Here is a 19,354-nt window from a genome sequence, read left to right on the forward strand (position 1 = left end):
TGGGGCATGAGGGTAATTTGGAGTGTGACATGGTGAGAGTTGGCCCAGTCTTGTTAAGATCTCCAAAAGGATCTCACGATAGCACGCTGGAGGACGGGCTTCCAGGTAAGCAAGAGAGCAGCAGAGGCCTGGTTAGCAGGAGGACCAGTTCGGAAGTTTGAAGACTCTGCCAGGATATTTGGGGTTTTCTTTGTTTGTTTGTTTTATGGGGGCGTTGTTTGGGCGTTCGAATTGGTGTATGTGAGTGTGCTTGCCTGTGTGTGTGTGTGTGTGTGTGTGTGTGTGTGTGTGTGTTATATTGTGTGTGGGGTGGGGGTGTGGTGAATGTAAAAGGAAGCCTTCAGATGCCCTGCTCTTAGTCCCTTGAAACAGAAGGCTCTCACTGCACCTGGCACTCACCATTTTGTGTTGTGATTTGGCCACCAGCAAGCCCCAACCAACATCCTTCTGTTCCCACCCCCCTCCCAGCACCGGGGTTATGGAAGCATATAGCTATTCCTGGACTGGGGTGGTGGAGATTAGAACTCAGGTCCTCGCACCGACTATGTCATCTCCTAGACCTTATCTTGATTTTTAAAACACCATGTGCTCTTGAAGAATTGTTTTAATTACATTTATGTGCTGTGTGCTTCGTGCATGTGCAGAGATCAGAGGACAGACGAGGGGGACAGTTTTCTTTTACCATGTGAGTGTTGGGGTCGAACTCAAGTCTTCAGGCTGGAAGGCAGGTGCCTTCGCCAGCTGAGCCCCCTCGACACGCCTCATAGGCTCTTCTTGGTTATTTTGTTTCCATTTACAGATAAAGTCATAAGGTGCTTCCTCAGATCCTCCAGTATTTTTCTATTGAATTCCTCCAAGTGCAGGTTATAAATCTTGTTTCTGCTAGGCATGTGGCACACACCTTTAGTCCCAGGGGCAGGCAAATCTCTGTGAGTTCCAGGCCAGTCAACAACCTGACTTAAGACAAACAAAGAAACAAGCCAGCAAGCAAACAACCTCAAAACAACCATTCCCTAGCAATTTCCACCAATTTAAGTTTTGTTTTACTCTCTTCTTAAAGCTTGGAACAACATAGCAGTGTTTGTTTTTATATTTTAAATCACTGTAGTAAAATTTTATGAAATCACTGAAATTCTCTAATTGCTGCATAAGTGACTCTAAAAATTAATAATAGCCTTTCTTTTTATATACTCTTTCATATCAGATTCACTTATTTTTGTGTGGGGATATTTTTCTCCATGGTACTGTAATGCAGACCCAGGGCCTACTGTACACTATGCAAGCCTCTAGTCAAACTACGTGTCCTTCTCCTTGCTGTGGATTTTTATAAACGTCTTCCCTATATTTTATATTTAGCAGTCATTGTACTAACACACCGACTTTATGTGCATTAGTGTAATTATGAGTTAAACAGGCATATAAAATACTTACTCCTGGGCTTCAGAACTTGGTATGCATCCAGCCATTCAATGCCTCTCTCTCTCCCTTCATCTTTTGGGAGGCAATCTCACTGTGCTGAAGAACACGCTCTTTGTACAATCACACTAGATGTTAGCCAAAAGCCAGGAAGCAATGCCCCATATATGCAATTCCCTCCCCAAGAGTCCCATTAATGAAGCTAAAAGCTAGCACTGAAATGGCACTGGCTGTATTCTATAGAACTGTTCTGAAAACTTCACATATTCTAAAGCAGTAGTGAGTACTAATTGTGTTCAAATTAGTTTTTTTCAGTCCTGAAATGAATACGTCTAAAGTCTCATTACTGAAGTTTGTTCTACACATTTCATCATACAGGGTCCCTCATACCTCTGGTAGGGCCACTATTCCCTTCATCATGAGCACCAGCTAGGCTGCTCAAGAGACTAGGCTGCTACTTGGTTCTTCTTTGTTGTAGGTTTTGCCAGACATTGTCTTATTGTGTCTTCCAGGCCGATCTTGGACTCATGGCCATCCTTCCTCAGTCTCCCCAGTTTTGGGATTGCAGGCATGTACCACCATATCAACTTTTCTGATCTTTAATTACAGGTGTTTAATACTTTAGCTTAAGAGTCTTAAAAGTATGGAAGTGAATTAGATTTGACTACATTGGAAGGTCTGGTAGTCATTGATATCCTATGGAATGTGGAGGCAAAGAGAACAAGAGCATTAGGTGAAGCTGCATCACATCACTTCTGCATCTCAGTGACCAAAATACGCCAGATGACAACCTTAAGGAAAGCTTCATTAGCTCACAGATTCAGAGGGTTCAGTCTACGCTTGCTCAGTTAGTTCCATGCACTTGGACAAAGCATTCTGGCATCTGCAGCTCTGGACGGAAGACCATCTTTACCTCTTGGCTGACATGAAGCAGAAAGGGAGGGGAGGAGAAGGAGAAACCCAGGAAGGGAAGGAGGGAGAGGGTAGAGAGGGAGAGGCATGGATAGATAAGCCCCCCCCCCCACGGGGCCCGCTTTATCTAGCCCCCACCACCTAACGTATTCAAAACTCTCTAGAATAGTGCCAACAGCCGAGGACTCAGCAGTCAGCAATGACCCTGTGGGGAAGATTCTCATCTCAACCATAACGAGTATTTACTGATTAATTTTCAGGGCTGTATTTCTCAAACATGGCTGCACAACTGAATCACGTGGTAAGCTTTACAACTGACATGAATACCTGAGTCTCACCTCCAAGGGCTCTGACATAAAGATCCCAACCAGGAACTCAGAGGACTCTTAAAGCTATTTCCTTCCTGATGTGATGGTGCACGCCTTTAATCCTAGCACTTGGGAGACAGAAGCAGGCAGATCTCAGCAAGTTCAAGGCCAGTCTAGTCTACACAGTGTTCCATGACAGCCAGAACAACATAGTAAGGCCCTGTCTCAAAGAAGAAGAAGGAAATAAATACAAACACAAGAATCAGCCTACTGCCTATATTATACAAATTCCAGATTCGTTTGTGAAACCTATAGTAAACAAGTATGTGTTATGGAAGTGTATAAACAACATTCATCACAACACCATTCAATAGCCCAAAGGAGGAAGCCCCAGTACCCAGCAATAAATAAGTGGGTAGACAAAATGTGGTGTGTACAATATAGGGAGAGTTTATCTAGCCTTAAAAAGGAAGAGAATTCTGACCTGTGCTACAATATGGACAAACCTTGGCTAAGTGAAATAAGGCAAACCATAAGCAAATATATGATCCCGTTTATAAAAATGAGCATACTCAAATTCTCAAAGACAGGAAGTATACTAGTTGGGCTAAGGGGACCTGGGAAGTTGTTGTTTAATGGGTACGGAGTTTTCTATTTGGACTGTTGAAAACCTCCTAGGAATGACATGGTAGCATGACATTTTGTATGTATTTAATGCCACAGAATTGTATGCTTATAAATGGTAAAAAGGATACATTTTATATTCCATATTATTTATTTGTTTGAGACAGGGTTTCGTGAAACCCAGGCTAGCCTCAAACTCCCTAGGTAGTCAACAATTTCCTTGAACCTCTGTTCCTGCTTCCATTTCCAAAATGCCAAGATCACATATATTTTAACACAAGAAAACACATACACACACACACACACACACACATACACATTGGATAGTTGCAAACGTCCCTTCTCAGCTAGATTCAGAGTATCAGGGAACATAATATAGATCTTTTATTTTAGGAGAGACTAATAGTTTGTTAGTGATGATTGTTTTCTTAGAACATTATTATGTTGTCTTAGTGTTCTATTGCTGTGAAGAGACACCTTGACCACAGCAACCCTTATAAAGGAAAACATTTAATCAGGGCTGGCTTATAGTTCAGAGGTTTAGTCCATTATCATCATGGTGGGGAGCATGGCAGGGTGCAGGCAGACATGGTGCTGGAAAGGCCCTGAGAGTTATACATCTGGATCTGCAGGACCCCCAAAGCCCACCTCCAGTGACATACTTCCTCCATTAAGGCCACACCTATCCCCAACAAGGCCACACCCCCTAATCCCTGTCAAGAATTTCACTCCCCAATGACCAAGCATTCAAATATATGAGCCTATAGGGGCATTTCTATTCAAACCACCACACAGTACTTATTTTTTTTTTAAGTTTTATTTTATTTTTAAGTGTATGTGTGCATGTACATATGTTTAGGTGCCTGTGAAGGCTAGAAAAGGCCATCAAATCGTCTAAAGCTATAGTTAGAGGTGGTTGTAAACTGCCTAACATGGGTCCTAGGCACCAAACTGAGGTCCTGTGGCAGAACAGTCAGTGGTCTCAACTGCTAAGCCATTTCTCCGTCCCCTACTTGGATTTTAAAAATTAATTTATTTGTATATTTGTTTGTTGGGACCCTCTAGAGATAAGATCTCACTTTGTATCCTAAACTGGCCTTGAACTCATTATGTAGCGCAGGCTGGCCTCAGATCTATAGCAATCATCCTTTCTCAACCATCAGAGTGCTGGGATTGTAAGTATATTGGTATTATAAGTGCACACCACCACACCCAGTTCCTCAGACCATTTTCAAGGGAAGCAGTACTTACACCTTGCTAAAAAACTGTTAGCTGCTCTTACACCCTCACACATGTGTAGACAAGTAGAGCCTGCAGCTGAAATCTGCAGAGCTCCGCTGTAAAGACCATTGTGTGTGGAGCCTTTTGAAGCCAAGATTAAAGGTGTTTCAATCCCCCTCACACCTTTGATGCAGGGCTGCCTGGAATGCACATGGACATAAACAAAACTGAGCCATCCCTCCACTGGTTCTTGCCTGTTTTGAATGTCCAGTGAGATCTAATGAGCAGCAGCTGCAGCTGTTTGAATTCTACACTGAAGGGAGAATGGCTTGTCATTATCCCCCAATCACTACTTCTTAAGTGACATAAGTTATCAAGAGAAGTGTGAGCTGCATCTGACTTGATGCTTCTAGTGTTCCAAAGGGAAATTTGAATTGAACTAAAACATCTCTCTTTGGTATCAGATTTTTGTGAGGAAAAAATGAGGCAATTTATGTGTGGTCTTGGCTGATGAAAAGCAACAGACAACATTGTCAAGGGAACCCCTCAGGGACTGTAGTCCTAGAGTTCCACTATATCGGATGTTGTTAGCAACCTTTCCAGGCATGAGTGTCCTTCACAAAGCACTCTGTGATAAGTTGATGTTGGACACACATAGGTGCGTCTGCACCAGAAAACAGAGTTCATGAGATCTGTGACATATGCTTCCTTAGCAAGAGTAAGATTGGGCCCTCACTGATTCCAGGTGTTCCATACCAGTGCGGCTGCTGTACAGACTGTATCAACTCCTACGGCTAATGTAACATGTATGTGCCTTGAAGCAGTATGCATGTATCATTATACAGTTCTGGAGGCCTGGAGGCCAGGAATCAGAAATCAGTTTCACTGAGCCAACATCAAAGTGTCAACTGGGCCACACGCCCTGGAGGCAGGGGAGACAATGTTTCTTTACCAGCCCCATTGTCAAAAGCTGCAGTCTTTGCATTTCTTGGTTAGGGTCTCCTTCTTCCGGTTTCAAAGCCAGCAGCGTAGCCCATGGTGCCCGCAGAACTGTATCTGCAAAGCCCTTTTTGCTCTATAAGGCTCCAGGATTAGAGTGTGGGCCTATTTACACGCCATTATTCAGTCTCCCACTTGAACAAAATGAACAGTTAGCCCTTGTCTAGTAGCCACTGTATTTCAATGGGAATCTTTTTATGATTTGAAGGTACAGATTTCATCCTGACTGATCAAAGAAACCCATTTTATATTTTCATTTCTAAAAGTACAAATGCAAAAAAAAAAAACTTGGTATCTTATTTATCTCTCCAAAACTGTAAAATAATACATACACATGCTTCCAGGCATACACAGACTACACGAGACGTGTAGAATTAGTACTGTTTATGGCAGGAGCCATGGCACATCTCCAATTCGTGCAGTTCTAGAATCTTCTGCTTGCCAAGAAACTGTGTTCTGAGTTTCTTGTAAAAAGGCTTAACATAAATATTTTCATATTTAAAAAGTTGCTTATTTTATTTCATGATATGACTGTTTTGCCTACATGTATATATGTGTACTATGTAGACAATTTCTAAATGGTCTTATTAAATAAAAAACACGGAGCCCGATATAGGAGTGAAAACCTGAGAGATCAGGGAAATAGGGAAAGCCACATGCTAACCTCACCTCACCAACTGCTCAGCTTCCAAAGACAGGATTTCCCTGTCTACCCACACCTATATGCCTTGCTGTTCTGCCATCCGATTTGCTTTCTCTGTCTAGCTACATCACTTCCTCTTCCTGTCCAGCTCTGTCACTTCCTGTCTGTCTGTACAGACCTCCATGGTTAACTAGTATTGGAATTTAAGGCTTGTACCACCACACCTGTCTCTGTTTCCAGTCTGGCCTTAAACTCACAAAGATTCAGACAGATCCCTTCCTATCAAGTGATAGGATTAAAGACGTGTGCTATTGTTGCCTGACTTCTATATAGTGGCTGGCTTTTTCCTCTGATCTTCAGATAAATTTTATTGGGAGACACAATATATTGGGGGATACAATACATCACCACAGTACTACTCACATGTGTGGTACCCATGGAAGTCAGAAGAGAGTGTTGGATCTCCTGGAACTGGAGTTACAGATGGTTGTGAGCCACAATGTGGGTTCTATGAACCAAACCTGAGTCCTCTGGAAGAGCATCAGGTGCTCTTAACTGCTGAGCCCCTGCATAGACAAATAATCTGAAGAATATCCCATCACTAAACTCAGGAGCATGTAGCTATGAAACAAAGGCCCCTGAATTGACATCTAGATGCCTTCCAGAGCGGGGCTACTCCAAAAAGTTTTCAGTGAGAATTGACATGTACTTTATCTATGCTGTCTACCATGTATCCAAAGATTGCATAGACATTTAAATGAACTTATAACCAAATTTCCTGGTAGACCATCAAGGCTTGTCACAAGAGCAATAGTAGTAGAGACATTTGGTATTGATACAAAGATACACAGTCCAACTGACAGAATGGAATAGAGTTCGGAAATTAGTCCATTTAGATATGACCAGTTGTGACAACTCCATGTGAGGATATGATCTTTTCAATGAAACATACTAGAAGAGTCCACACAAAGAAATGGTATGTGGGCACCTCTGTATCCCACAATCTTCACTAGGTTTCTATTGCTGTGATGAAACACCATGACCAAAAGCAACTTGAGGAGTATCTTAGGGTTTCTACTACTGTGAAGAGACACCATGGCCATGGTGTCCTTCTGTACACTGTGAATATATATTACTCTCATTGGTTAATAAAAAACTGACTGGCCAGGCAGGAAGTATAGGTGGGACAGCCAAACTGAGAATGCTGTGAGGAAGAAGGGTGGAGTCACCAGGAAACACAGAGGGAGCAAGACAAGCTAGAGGACAGGTAAAGCCGTGATCCACATGGCAATAGAGAAATTAATAGAAATGGGTTAATTTAAATGTAAGATCTAGTTAGTAATAAGCCTGAGCTATTGTCCAAACATTTGTAATTAATATAAGCTTCAGTGTGTTTATTTGGGAGCTGCTGATATGACAGAAACTTCCACCTAGACCATGGTAATTCTTATAAAGAAAAAACATTTAATTGGGGTGGCTCATTTACAGTTCAAAGGTTTAGTTTATTATTGTCATGGGAGGACACAGCAGCATTTAGGCAGACATGTTGCTGGAGAAGGAGCTGAGTATTCTTACATCTTGACCTGCAGGCAACAGGAGGTAGTCTGAGATACTGGGCGTAGCTTGTGTTGTAAAATGGCACACTGTGACCTTGGTGGGTTTGAACCAAGGTACCCCAGGTGGGTGAGGGAGACACACCATGAAGACACGGTGGCATCTGTGTGGCATGGGGGAATGTTACACCATGCAGACATGGCATCCACATGGAAAGTTTTATTATTAAAGGGGAGAAGAGAAGAAAGAGGGAGAGAAAGGGAAAGAGAGGAAGAGGAGTTACGTGCAGCTTCATGGAAGGAGAGAGGGAGAGAGGAGGAGGAGGAGGAGGAGGAGGAGGAGGAGGAGGAGGAGAGAGAGAGAGAGAGAGAGAGAGAGAAGGGGGAGGGGCTTTCTCTTAAAGGGGACTTTACATAAGATGATGTCAGGATGCTGGGCAGGTCCCCAAGGGGCATGCCAGAATGCTAACATTCCCTAACAGCTATGTATGAGACCTCAAATCGCCCCCACCCCCATACACAGTGACACACTTTCTCCAACAAGGCCACACCTCTTCCAATAAAGCCACACCTCCTAATAATGCCACTGCCTATGAGCTTATAGGGCCAATTACATTCAAAATACCACAAGGAGGAAAGGGTTTATTTGGCTTACTATCCCAAGTCATATTCCACTGAACGAAGTCAAGACAAGAACTCAAACCAGGCAGGAAACTGGAGGCAGGAGCTGATGCAGAGGCGGTGAAGCAGAGGCCGTGGAGGGGTATTACTGGCTTGCTCCTCGTGGCTTGCTCAGCCCTCTCTCTCTCTCTTTTTTTTTTTTAAAGATTTATTTATTTACTATGTATACAGTGTTCTGCCTGCGTGCCAGATCTCATTACAGATGGTTGTGAGCCACCATGTGGCTCCTGGGAATTCAACTCAGGTCCGCTGGAAAAGCAGCCAGTGCTCTTAACCACTAAGCCATCTCTCCGGCCCCAGCCTCCTCTCTCACAGAACCCAGGACCATTAGCCCAAGGTTGTTCCCAACCATAATAGGCTGGATCCTCGTCCATCAGTCACTAATTAAGAAAATGCCCTACAGCAGTGGTTCTCAACCTTGCTAATGCTGCAACCCTTTAAAACAGTTCTTCACATTGTGGTGACCCCCAGCCAGAAAATTATTTTGTTACAACCTCATAACTGTCATTTTGCTACTGTTATCAATCGAAATGTAAATATCTGTGTTTTCCAATGTTCTCAGGCGATCCCTGTGAAATGGGCATTCCACCCCCCCCCCCCCCCCCCCCCCCACACAGGGGGTCATGACCCACAGGTTGAGAACCTATGGCCTCCAGGCTTTTTTTTTTTTTTTTTTTTTTTTTTCCTACTTGAGGTTTCTCCACTCAGGTGACTTTGGTTTGTGTAAAATTGAGATAAAGCAGGACACTCACCATTCCAACCATGGATGGCAGACTATGAGCAAACTAAAACTTGGAGAAGGCAGAGATTTCTCACATTAAAAAAGAAGCCCTAACAATAAAATTAGACTATTTTAATGCCAAGAACATTTTCCCTCAAAGGACAGCATTAAAAGAATCAAAAGGAAATCAGAAGGGGAAGAATATTTTCAGTAAATGTAGACAAATATTCAGGATATTAAATGTAACAAAATGTAACACTTTTTTTTATTTTTCTGAAACAGGGTCTCATATGTATCTCTGGAACTCACTCTGTAGACCAAGGTGGCCTTGAACTCACAGAGATCTGCCTGCCTCTGCTTCCTGAGTGCTAGGATTAAAGGCCTGCTCTACTATGCCTGCTTCGTTTTCAATATTATTTTAATTACATTTGTTTATTCATTTATTTAGTTCGTGTACACATGCATGCCTGTACATAAGTGTGCTTGTACATGCACATGTGCCATAGCATGAACGTGAAGGTCTGAGGATACCTTCCAGGAGTTGGCTCTCTCCTTTGACCACGTGGGTCCCCGGGATCAAACTCCGATTGTCAGGCTTGGCACCGCTGAGCCCTCTTCGTGTTTTCAGATGGGTTCTCAGTCCGAAGCCCTCACTGTAACCCCTTCTGGCTTCAGATTTGAGATCCTCCTTCTTCAATCACTCAGCCCTGAGCTTCCAAGCTTATACCACCTCCATCTTATAAAAGCATAACAGAACCATGCAAGACAGTCCACACTTGTCATCCCAGCACTCAGGCGGCAGGTCTCTGAGTTCAAGGCCAGCCTGGTCTACATAGTGAGTTCCAGGACAGCCAGGTCTGCACAGAGAAACAAAACAACCACAACAACAACAAAATGCACGTGTTAAGTTGGATAGAGAAATGGCTGGAAATATCATAAAGCCAGTTTCATAAACTATTAGCAACAGAATATATATGGTAAGTTTAAGGGATTTAATTTTATAAAATTATTTAAAAATTGTTGAATGTTCAAGATGCTTCATATTCAAATGCCAGGAAGATACAAAACATTGGGGAAAAATAGGGAAGGCACAAAAAAATTAGCAGATGCTTCACAAAGTTATTTCTGAGTAGCTAATAAGCAGATGGAAAAAGTGCTCAACGGGCTAGCATGGTAGTGAATGTCTGTACAGAGAAGAAGCCACATTCTTCATCAAGGCCAAGATCATTCCCAGCATGTGGGTAGACGGCTCAGCAGAAAAGACCCTTGCCGTCAAGCCTGATGACCTGAATTCCATCCCCACAACCCATAGGACAGAATGATAGAGCCAACCCCATGGGGTTGTCTTCTGACCTCTATGTGTACACCATGGGACAACCTTTCCTCAACCCCACCCATAAGAAAAAAAATTTTTTTTACGTTATCCTCTGTTACATGATGCATTCTAGTCCAGTCTGGGCTATATTGGACATTGTCTCATAATAAAAACAAACAAAATGAAATCACTCTATTTAATTATCACAGAGATGCAAATAAAAAATAAAAACATAGGCAACTCAATTATCACCCACCAAAATGGAAAAAAAAGGTGTTGATGGGAACGTTGAACTTCAACTCCTATATGTTGCTGATGGGAGTGTAAATTAACACAAACACTTCAGAAAACTTAAAAAAAAAAATCCAGTAAATCTGAACATGGACATATCCTTGATCCTAGACTTCTATTTTTTGCATATGACCAAGAGATACACTTACCATGTATCATACTCAAAACATGTCATTGTTATGGCCACAGAAGCAATATTTTATTTTAATAGTTTCAAAATGTAGATGACTCCAGTGGTCATCAGCATTTGTCTGGATACATTTTATTGCATTCACACAATGGAATGCAACGCATCCTCATAAACAAACTTCGAAAAACATGGGTGAACTTCACCACAGCAAGTTAAAGAAACCAGAAACAAAATGCATGTTGACATGTCTGGGCCTGCATAAACACAAATCGAATTCTCTACCAGAAGATAGGATATGGTCCCTCTGGGTGGAGGAGAGTCTTTGTCTGAGGGGAAACATTCCAGGATGCTGGTTATGTTCATGCCTGAGTGTGATTTGTTAGTGAAATTTCAACAAACTGCATTAATTTTCCGTGTATTTACCCGTTGGCTGTTACAGTGGAATAAAAAATGTCTGCCAGAACCTCTAAGCAACAAGGGATCACAGGATTTGACATTTGAGAGACTCAGGTCGGATTTGAGAGACACAATCAGATTTGCATTAGGAAGAGATAAGTACAGGATCTGCAGGAGAGAGGCCTCACCAGACTGTTTGCAGGAGTAATCTTGGCTGGATGTAAAGCAAGCGCAACCCGGAAGAAAAGACTACGGTGGATGGAGAGACAGCAGGCGTGATGGGACTTGCCTTCTTGTCTCTGAGTTCTTTCTCGAACAATGTTTATAACTGTCGGTTGGGTGCTACTTCAATGATTTAATGTTTAGTTGTAATTGCCATATTCCTGCCCCCCCCCCACGAGATCAATGCCTCTTGTATAACTAACTATACAGAACGAGATGTAAGTATAGCGTTAAGACGGCTTCAAGAGAAATGAGTTGACAAGGTCTAGGCGACCCATCTTCCTCCAAACACAGGCAAAACCGCCATCTGCTTGGGACTGGGTGATGGTAGGACACAGGACGTTAGGCCGACGGTAGGAAAGAGACAACAGGACCCGTCAGATAGGCGTGAAATGAGTCCGAGGAAACGGGACGCCTCTGTACTCTGAATTCCAACATCAAGCTCAAGCCACGGTTGTTTCCTTCTCCGGACGTCAGCAGAGGACCAGAACTCTGGCGAGGCGGAGATTCAGGAAGAAGGGGTGGAGTTGGGACTTGGGTTTAACCTATTACATGCACCCGGAGCCTCCCACCGGTGATTGGCAGACGGGTCTACCAGTGTTTTCGGGTCCCGCGAACCAAGCCGCTTTTGTCAGGTCCCCGGGGTGTTTCCTTTTGAGTCATTCGGGTTAACCTAAGGGTACTGCCATCTACCCCTGCCGTGAAAATGTAGCTTCTTTGGTCCCATTGGAGTATTCTTTAGTGCCTGAGGCAGGGCTTGGTACCCTGGGTAAGGGAGTTAACTGGTCCTGCTGTTCCCAACTCATTCTCTGGCTCATGATTTTTTTTTTTTCCTTAAGTGGGATAAGGCGACATTTATAGTTTGAAGTGCCTTTCCCCGTGCAAACACTTACCGCAGTCCTTATCTCTTGCCTCAAAGGTAATGCGACCCCTCCAGTAAAGGACTATCAACGCAGATCACATTCCTTCACTTAGCAAGTAACTTCAAATTATCTAATATTTAATATTGCAAACCTTGAGTGAGAAGGTTCACAAAACCTGGAAAGTGTTTCGAAGTGCTTATGCATTCCTGGTGAGAAAGTGGGGTGGTTGCCGGTTTGGTTTCAGCACCCACATGGCAGCCTCTAACTGGTTCCAGGAGACCCAGTGCCCTTGGGCAAGCATGAAGTACACTTACATGCAGAGAATTTACTCATACAATTAAAAATAATTCCCCAGACTTTGACCTGAAAAACTAAACGTCCAGCTCGTTTTCAGTGTTACACTCAACTCCAAAAAATAAATGTATGCAGTATTTGCAATGTGGGTTCCAAAGAACAAGAATTCTAGATACCCAGCTCCACATAGTGCATTATTCAGACAGGAGACATCAGCATCCACATTGTTAGGTACTTGAAAATTGATCGTATTGATCCCCCCACCCCCCAGTACCCATAGAAAAACTGTTAGCTTCAAACTAGCTCATTCTTTTGTTTTGTTGTGGTTTTTTGTTGTTGTTGTTTTTTGGGCACAGGGTTTCGCATGTAACAGCTCTCACTGCCCTGGAACTAGCCTTGTAGACCAGGCTGGCCTCAAACTCAGAGATTTGCCTGCCTCTGCCTCCTGGGTGCAAAGATGAAAGTTGTGAGCTACCACACCCTGTTCAAACTAAAATATACAGCCCAAGGGCAGTTTTCAGGTGTATGATGCTGTCTGCCATAACGTAGTACTTCAAACATCACTCCCATTTCCTTGACAATTGGGGAAACATAAACTTACCCTTTAATAGGTGGAAAAAACGAAGGTTGAGATGGTTTAGTACCTAACCCTTCAATTCTCCACAGGTAATTTGTACTTTTCTTCTTTACTACTTCATGAGTAGCTTGTGAAATTAACCATAGTAGCTATTGCTGGTATTGGTCGTAACTTGGTTCAGTTCTCAACCTGTGGGTCTCAACCCTTTTGAGTGTGTGTGTGTGATGTCACATATCAGATATATTTACATTATGATTCATAACAATACCAAAATCATAGTTATGAGGTAGCAACAAAAGTAATTTTATGGCTGAGGGTCACCACAGCATGAGGAACTGTATTTAAGGGTCATAGTGTTAGGAAGGCTGAGAACCACTGACAGTGCTAAGTTACCTGATAACTGTTACATCTGAAGAGACCTCATCCAGAATCCATGAAATGACTGAGGGCCAGAAATCTGAGGTGTACCAACAGCCAATTATGAGAAAAGGAGCGGCAAAGTTAATTCACTCTGAAAGAAAACTTGCACACAAAACCCCTGCAGACTTTCTTAGTGCTACTTTTGTTGATCTTGCAGAGGCCAAAGCAAACAGAACAAGAACCTGTAGCTTGGGTATACATTCAGGGTACATAGGTGTTCCCCTTGGTCTTGGGAAAATGTCAGCATGTGACACAGGCTGAACATCTCTAAACATCTTTCATTGGTTTCCTGGGTGCATCATGCAGCCTGTGAAACTGTGGAGTGGTAATACATGGAGTTGTTAATCCAGAGCCCAGCAAGCTAGCTCTGGGTGAAGAGCGACTAAGCCCGAGAGCACACAGGGCTCACATGTTCAAGGTGAGTGCAAACTCTCGGATACCTGCAAACTGTAAACTGCCAATGCAAAGCTAAAGGCCAACGTGATTATCTATGGAAATGTCTCTGAGGGAATGACCGGTCCTGGCAGGCAGAAACACTAAGACTGCAATAAAGAAATTTCCTAACAGTGCTTTAATCCCAGCACTTTGGAGGCAGAGGGCAGGCGGGTCTCTGAGTTCAAGGCCAGCCTGGTTTACAAATCGAGGACTGTTACACAGAGAAACCCTGTCTCAAAAGAATTTTTTCCCCCTTTGGGAGTTTTATTTATGGTTTTTAGAGACAGACAGGGTTTCTCAGTATAGCTTTGGCTGTCCTGGAACTGACTCTGTAGACCAAGCTGGCCTTAAACTCACAAGACATCTGTAAAGATGTGTGCCACCACCACCCAACTTGTTTTGGAGTCTTTTTGTTTGTTTTGTTTTGTTTTGTTTTTTGAGACAGGATTTCTCTGTGTAGCTTTGCACCTTTCCTGGATCTCTGTCGGTAGACCAGGCTGTCCTTGAACTCACAGAGATCCCCCTGGCTCTGCCTCCCAAGTGCTGGGATTAAAGGCATTAAAGGCGTGTGCTACCACTGCCGGGATTGTTTTGGAGTCTTATCATAAGGGAATAGAAGCACCAGGCATGCCTGTGTACACCTTTAATCCAAGGGAGAGTCGGGTCTCTTGAGTTTGAGGCCAGCCTGGTCTACATTGAGTTCTAGGCCGAACAGGACTGGAGAGTCTGTCTCAAAAAAAAAAAAAAAAAAAAAAACAGTTGCCGGGCGGTGGTGGTGCACGCCTTTAATCCCAGCACTTGGGAGGCAGAGCCAGGCGGATCTCTGTGAGTTCGAGGGCAGCCTGGTCTACAAAGCGAAGTCCAGGAAAGGCGCAAAACTACAGAGAAACCCTGTCTCAAAAAACCAAAACAAAAAAATAAAATAAAAATAAAAAAGAGGGGAAGAGAGGGGGAGGAAGGGGATGAGGAGGGTTGGACAGTTTAAAATTGCATTCTTCCTTTATCCTCAATCACTGTAAAAATTTATAACTTGACTATCTTGTATTCTGTATATATCTTAAATTTCTATTTTAAATGGACTCAAGTATATACTCAGAAACCAACAAGTCTATACCTGTTTCCTTTGTCTTTGTGTGACCTCCTGTTTGTTTAACATTGCAACAGAAACACAGAAGTAACAACATGAAAGCCCACACCAGGTACTTTGGGTATTTTTTAAATTTTAGAGTTTGAGTCTCAAGCTTGCCTGGTACCCAGAGGTCAGAAGTGTCAGACCCCCTAGAACTGGAGTTGGTTGTGAGTCTCCACATGGTGATGGAAACCAAACCCAGGTCCTCCTCAATAGCGACAAGTTGTCTCAACTGGTGAGCCAGCTCTCCAGCCTGCTTTGCTACTTTCAAAACTGTTTTCAGAGCTTCCCAGGATTCCAGTTTAAACCAGTGTGAAAGACAACCAAAGTCCACCAAACGACCTATTTTTGCTTCTGAGAAAGTCAAAACTACATAGCTTGAATATAGATAGAGGGCAAAAATGTTCTCCCCATTAATTTCAGTAAAATTTTTATCAATTACACCTTTCAATTAACGCACTTTCCATTGGCTAGCGCATGCGCCTTCAGGTTGCTATTAGGAGATCCGTGGCAACCCTAGTTTTAGCCTTGTGTTCTTATCTTATTGATTAGTCAGTTTCACTGAACCAATTCAGAGTGGAGGAATGTTCCCCCTCCAGCTTCCTGACTCTGTCTTCTGCCTCCCCCCCACTTAAGATCTTCTGATTCCTCAGGACACACCAGGGTTTTATTCAGCATCATTTCCAAAGCCCTTCATCAGATCCTGTCAGATTAGGACCTAGTCTTTCAATCTTATTCCTCTACCAAGGCCGGTCTACAGGTACATTTTTTTTTAAGCTGAAGATCGAACCCAGGGCCTTGCGCTTGCTAGGCAAAAGCTCTACCACTGAGCTAAATCCCCAACCCAGGTTGTACGTTTTTGGGGAAAAAAAAAAAAAATCAATGTTACAGGATATAATCTTTACAACAGCACCACCAGCAAACCTATACAAACAGAAAATTACTGTACTGTCCCTGGGCCACATGTGGCTACTGAGCCCTGACAATGTTGCCAGAATGATTGTAGCTGAGTTGTCTAGTGGGGTCACATTAGTGCTTTTAACATTAAAGCTACTGTGTAAACAGAAACAATTTATATTTAAAACACAAATTGTAACTGTTATTGATAATTTTATACATTGTATCTTGATGCCAGCTTCCTCTACAAGACCTTGCTTGAAAAATGGTAAAAGTGCCTACCATGCAGCCCACAAGTTTCCACAAGCCTGGGAACATGTAAAGTTGCATATGTTGGTACATGTCTGGTCTTTCCCACACGGACTTTGCCCAGCAGAATGGAAATCAAGGGTTCAAGTTTCAATAAGGTTGAGGTGCCTACTTATCAAATAGAACCTGACTGCCAAGTTCTCCCAGCATCCCTCAGTCCCTATCTGTTACAGGGTATGGCTGGCGTACCCCACCTCTAACCTGAACCCTCCAGCCCAGGCGCTGGGCTGCCCTTCCTCCAGAAGTTGTACCCACCCTTTGGCCTCTTGGATGCTGCATGTGTTCCCCTCTCCCCACGTGGCCACCCCAGTCTGGTTATGTCCTTTGGGCTCAGTCAGATGACTGCCTCTACCCACGGTTTCTCTTATCTACTAAAGTTTCTCTTCCAATGTACCTTTTTACTTCTTTTTCTCATTCAATATATAAGAAATTATGTTTGGAAAGGCCAAAACAACCCTACAGCTAAAGCTACCTGGCACCAAGCCTGACATCCCAAGTTTGATTCTAGGGATCCACACGGTAGAACAGACCACCCCAAGTTGTCCTGACACCCACGTATTCCAATATAAGGACACAGAAAACACATCATTTTTTAAAAAAGACCATTATGGAATTGACACAGGAAAAGCTTTTATTTAAGATTCTGGAAAATGAGTGATATGCAGCAATATACAGGTTAATAACATCTTGACTGCTGGCTCATGACTAGGCCCTAGCAAAGAACTTGTCCCAGCATGCTATACCAACATATTCTAATGATCTAGCAAATGAGTGTCTTTTCAACCTCCCTTTTGCTCGCACCTTAAAAGTCCCTAACCTGTCATAGCCAGATGTAGTGGCAGAAGTGGGCCAATCTCTGAGTTCTAGGGCAGCCAGGCATAGAGAATCCCCAGCTCGAACCTCCTCCACCAAAAAAACAAAAACAAACAAACAAAAAAACCTCACCTGTCATACTGATAATTTGGGGGAGACTACCTTCAGTGCAATCAATTACTACAAGACCATTTAGGGATCCTCTCACCGGGACCTCATTCTTTATCTGTAGGGACTTCCGCACCTATCTCAGCAACAAAATGCTGATGAATCTGCTACCACGCCCTAATACCAAGGCGGGACGCGGGCCAGACTACTTCACCTTGGAGGCATTACCCACTTGGATCCGGCTTCAAGGCATTCTGCTCACTGGTTTCTTTCTTGTAGTTTTCAACCTGTAAAAATTGATTGAAAATGTCCCAGATAAGTGGAAAATACTAAAGTATATTCTTTTCAGCTGACCTCATACTTCATTTCTAGGCAAGTAAATGTACTCTTCTGGACTTCTGTCCGGATCAGATTAAACTAAGTAGCCCAGTTCTTTTCTAAATTCTAATTCACTCCTTCCTAATCTCCAGAAGCTACGTTAATTCTTCTGATTCATCTGTGACTCCAGACAGGATCCAAAGAGGAGGCGTACAATCTCCTCCGTGGGTTTTATGGAGAGTTCCTTTACCCTTCTGTGTTAGCCTCTTAAAGTACCGTGACAACCTTAAAAGGGCACAGGAAAGGGCGATTCGGGAGGCCCTAAGCAGTTCTACAAACACGGGCCGGGCGGGAGGGGGGGGGGGGCGGGGACGGGACAATCGGTCGGCTGGGCCACGTGGCCTGGGCCTCCTTTCGACCGACGCCGGGACGTACCTGCGTCTGGGTCGGAGGCGGCCGCACGACTGAGCCCTGGGGATCGGCTCCGGAAAGTCGGGCTGCGGAGAAAAAAGGGCGGTGGTGAGGGCGCCCGGGCCGGACAGCGCAGGGGACATTGTGTCTCGCGCGGCCCCGGGCTGGGCACGGCCGCCCGCCCCCCGGGCCACCGAGGACTGCTCTACCCCTACGTTCTGGCCGCCGGGAGCAGCTGAGCTCGGGGCGGGCAAAGCTCGAGGGGACACGTGCCGACCCTCCCGCAGGACACCCTCCCGGAGGACACTCACCACCGAGCCGGGGACAGAAAGACCGAGCTCCTGCACTCTGCGCCGAGACAAGCGCCAGGGAGCGGGGCGGGGCTGGCCAGAAAGCCGCAGCCAATCAGCGGGCCTTTCGGAGGGGCAGAACAGGAAAGAGAGCAGCCAATCCTCAGAAGGACTGTGGGCGGGGCTGGTAGGGCTGTCCATCGCCGGAACCGCGGGGCCATTGGCTGCCAGCGGCAGGTCCTCCACCCCTTGCGATGTTGCTGGAGACCCTGTACTTAAGCGTCGTCCTCCTCGCGGGGCCTCTGGTGGTCTCCCGAGTGATCTCCAGTTCTTCGAGGCTGCTCCAGGTCAAGAACATTCCTTCCCTAAAGCCGTGCCGGTGCTCGATGTGTTCCGACTTGTTCAGCTAGTTCACTCCCAGGGCCTCGCCCTCCCCTGGAAAGACCAGCCTTTTTCCGTGTTCATTTTCTATGTTCGTGGAGAATAATCATCAAGAAGTAGGATTGGAGGCGGGGGAGAGGTGAGGTGGGCCACCATCAGTGTACTCAAGGTGACGGACTTGAACTTGGCAAATAATAGATGAACGGAGTAAAATTGGATATTGGTAAAATGATGTCATTTTCCACCTGCTTCCCGATCTGTTTGCAAGTTAAAAATCTCACAAAGCTCTTTTTAATCATCCTCAAGGTGTAGATGGACACGGGGACGTGTTGAGCGACTTACTTGGGCTCGAGAGCAGCCTAGCAAGGGTGATTCTGGGATTTGAACTCAGATCATCTGAATGCTGAATGAGTCGTGCTGTTTGATTGGAGATAGGCGTCTCTATAGAGATGAAGATACAGAGGTTGAAAGAGCAGCTTGCTCTTAGCTCAGAGGTAGAAAAGGAAAGGTGCTTGCCAACTTGAGGGCCCCAAAGGGTAAATGGATCTAAAGATACAGGAGCAGTGTGGCTTGAGGTGAGAGAGTGCTTGTGGAGAAAGCATTCCAAAGAAAAAGAAGAAAGAAAGCATTCCGAGGGCCCTGTTGGCTTCTGTTTTATACCAAGAATAATTGAAAAG

At 44.2% G+C, this 19,354-nt stretch overlaps 1 long non-coding RNA gene and 1 other non-coding gene across 2 annotated transcripts; both read right to left on the reverse strand.

Moving 5' to 3' along the window:
• Positions 1 to 16,977: 16,977 nt before the first annotated feature.
• Positions 16,978 to 18,400, reverse strand: LOC118592385. The gene is made up of 3 exons (XR_004946071.1): positions 18,318 to 18,400; positions 18,031 to 18,092; positions 16,978 to 17,564 (listed from the first exon to the last, which is right to left on the reverse strand). It is a non-coding gene; the product is annotated as an uncharacterized LOC118592385 (long non-coding RNA).
• Positions 17,772 to 17,893, reverse strand: LOC118592641. Its single transcript, XR_004946106.1, has one exon. It is a non-coding gene; the product is annotated as a small nucleolar RNA SNORA26 (small nucleolar RNA).
• Positions 18,401 to 19,354: the final 954 nt, after the last annotated feature.

This window comes from Onychomys torridus, chromosome 10 (genome assembly GCF_903995425.1).
Source record: "Onychomys torridus chromosome 10, mOncTor1.1, whole genome shotgun sequence".
NCBI lineage: Eukaryota > Metazoa > Chordata > Mammalia > Rodentia > Cricetidae > Onychomys > Onychomys torridus.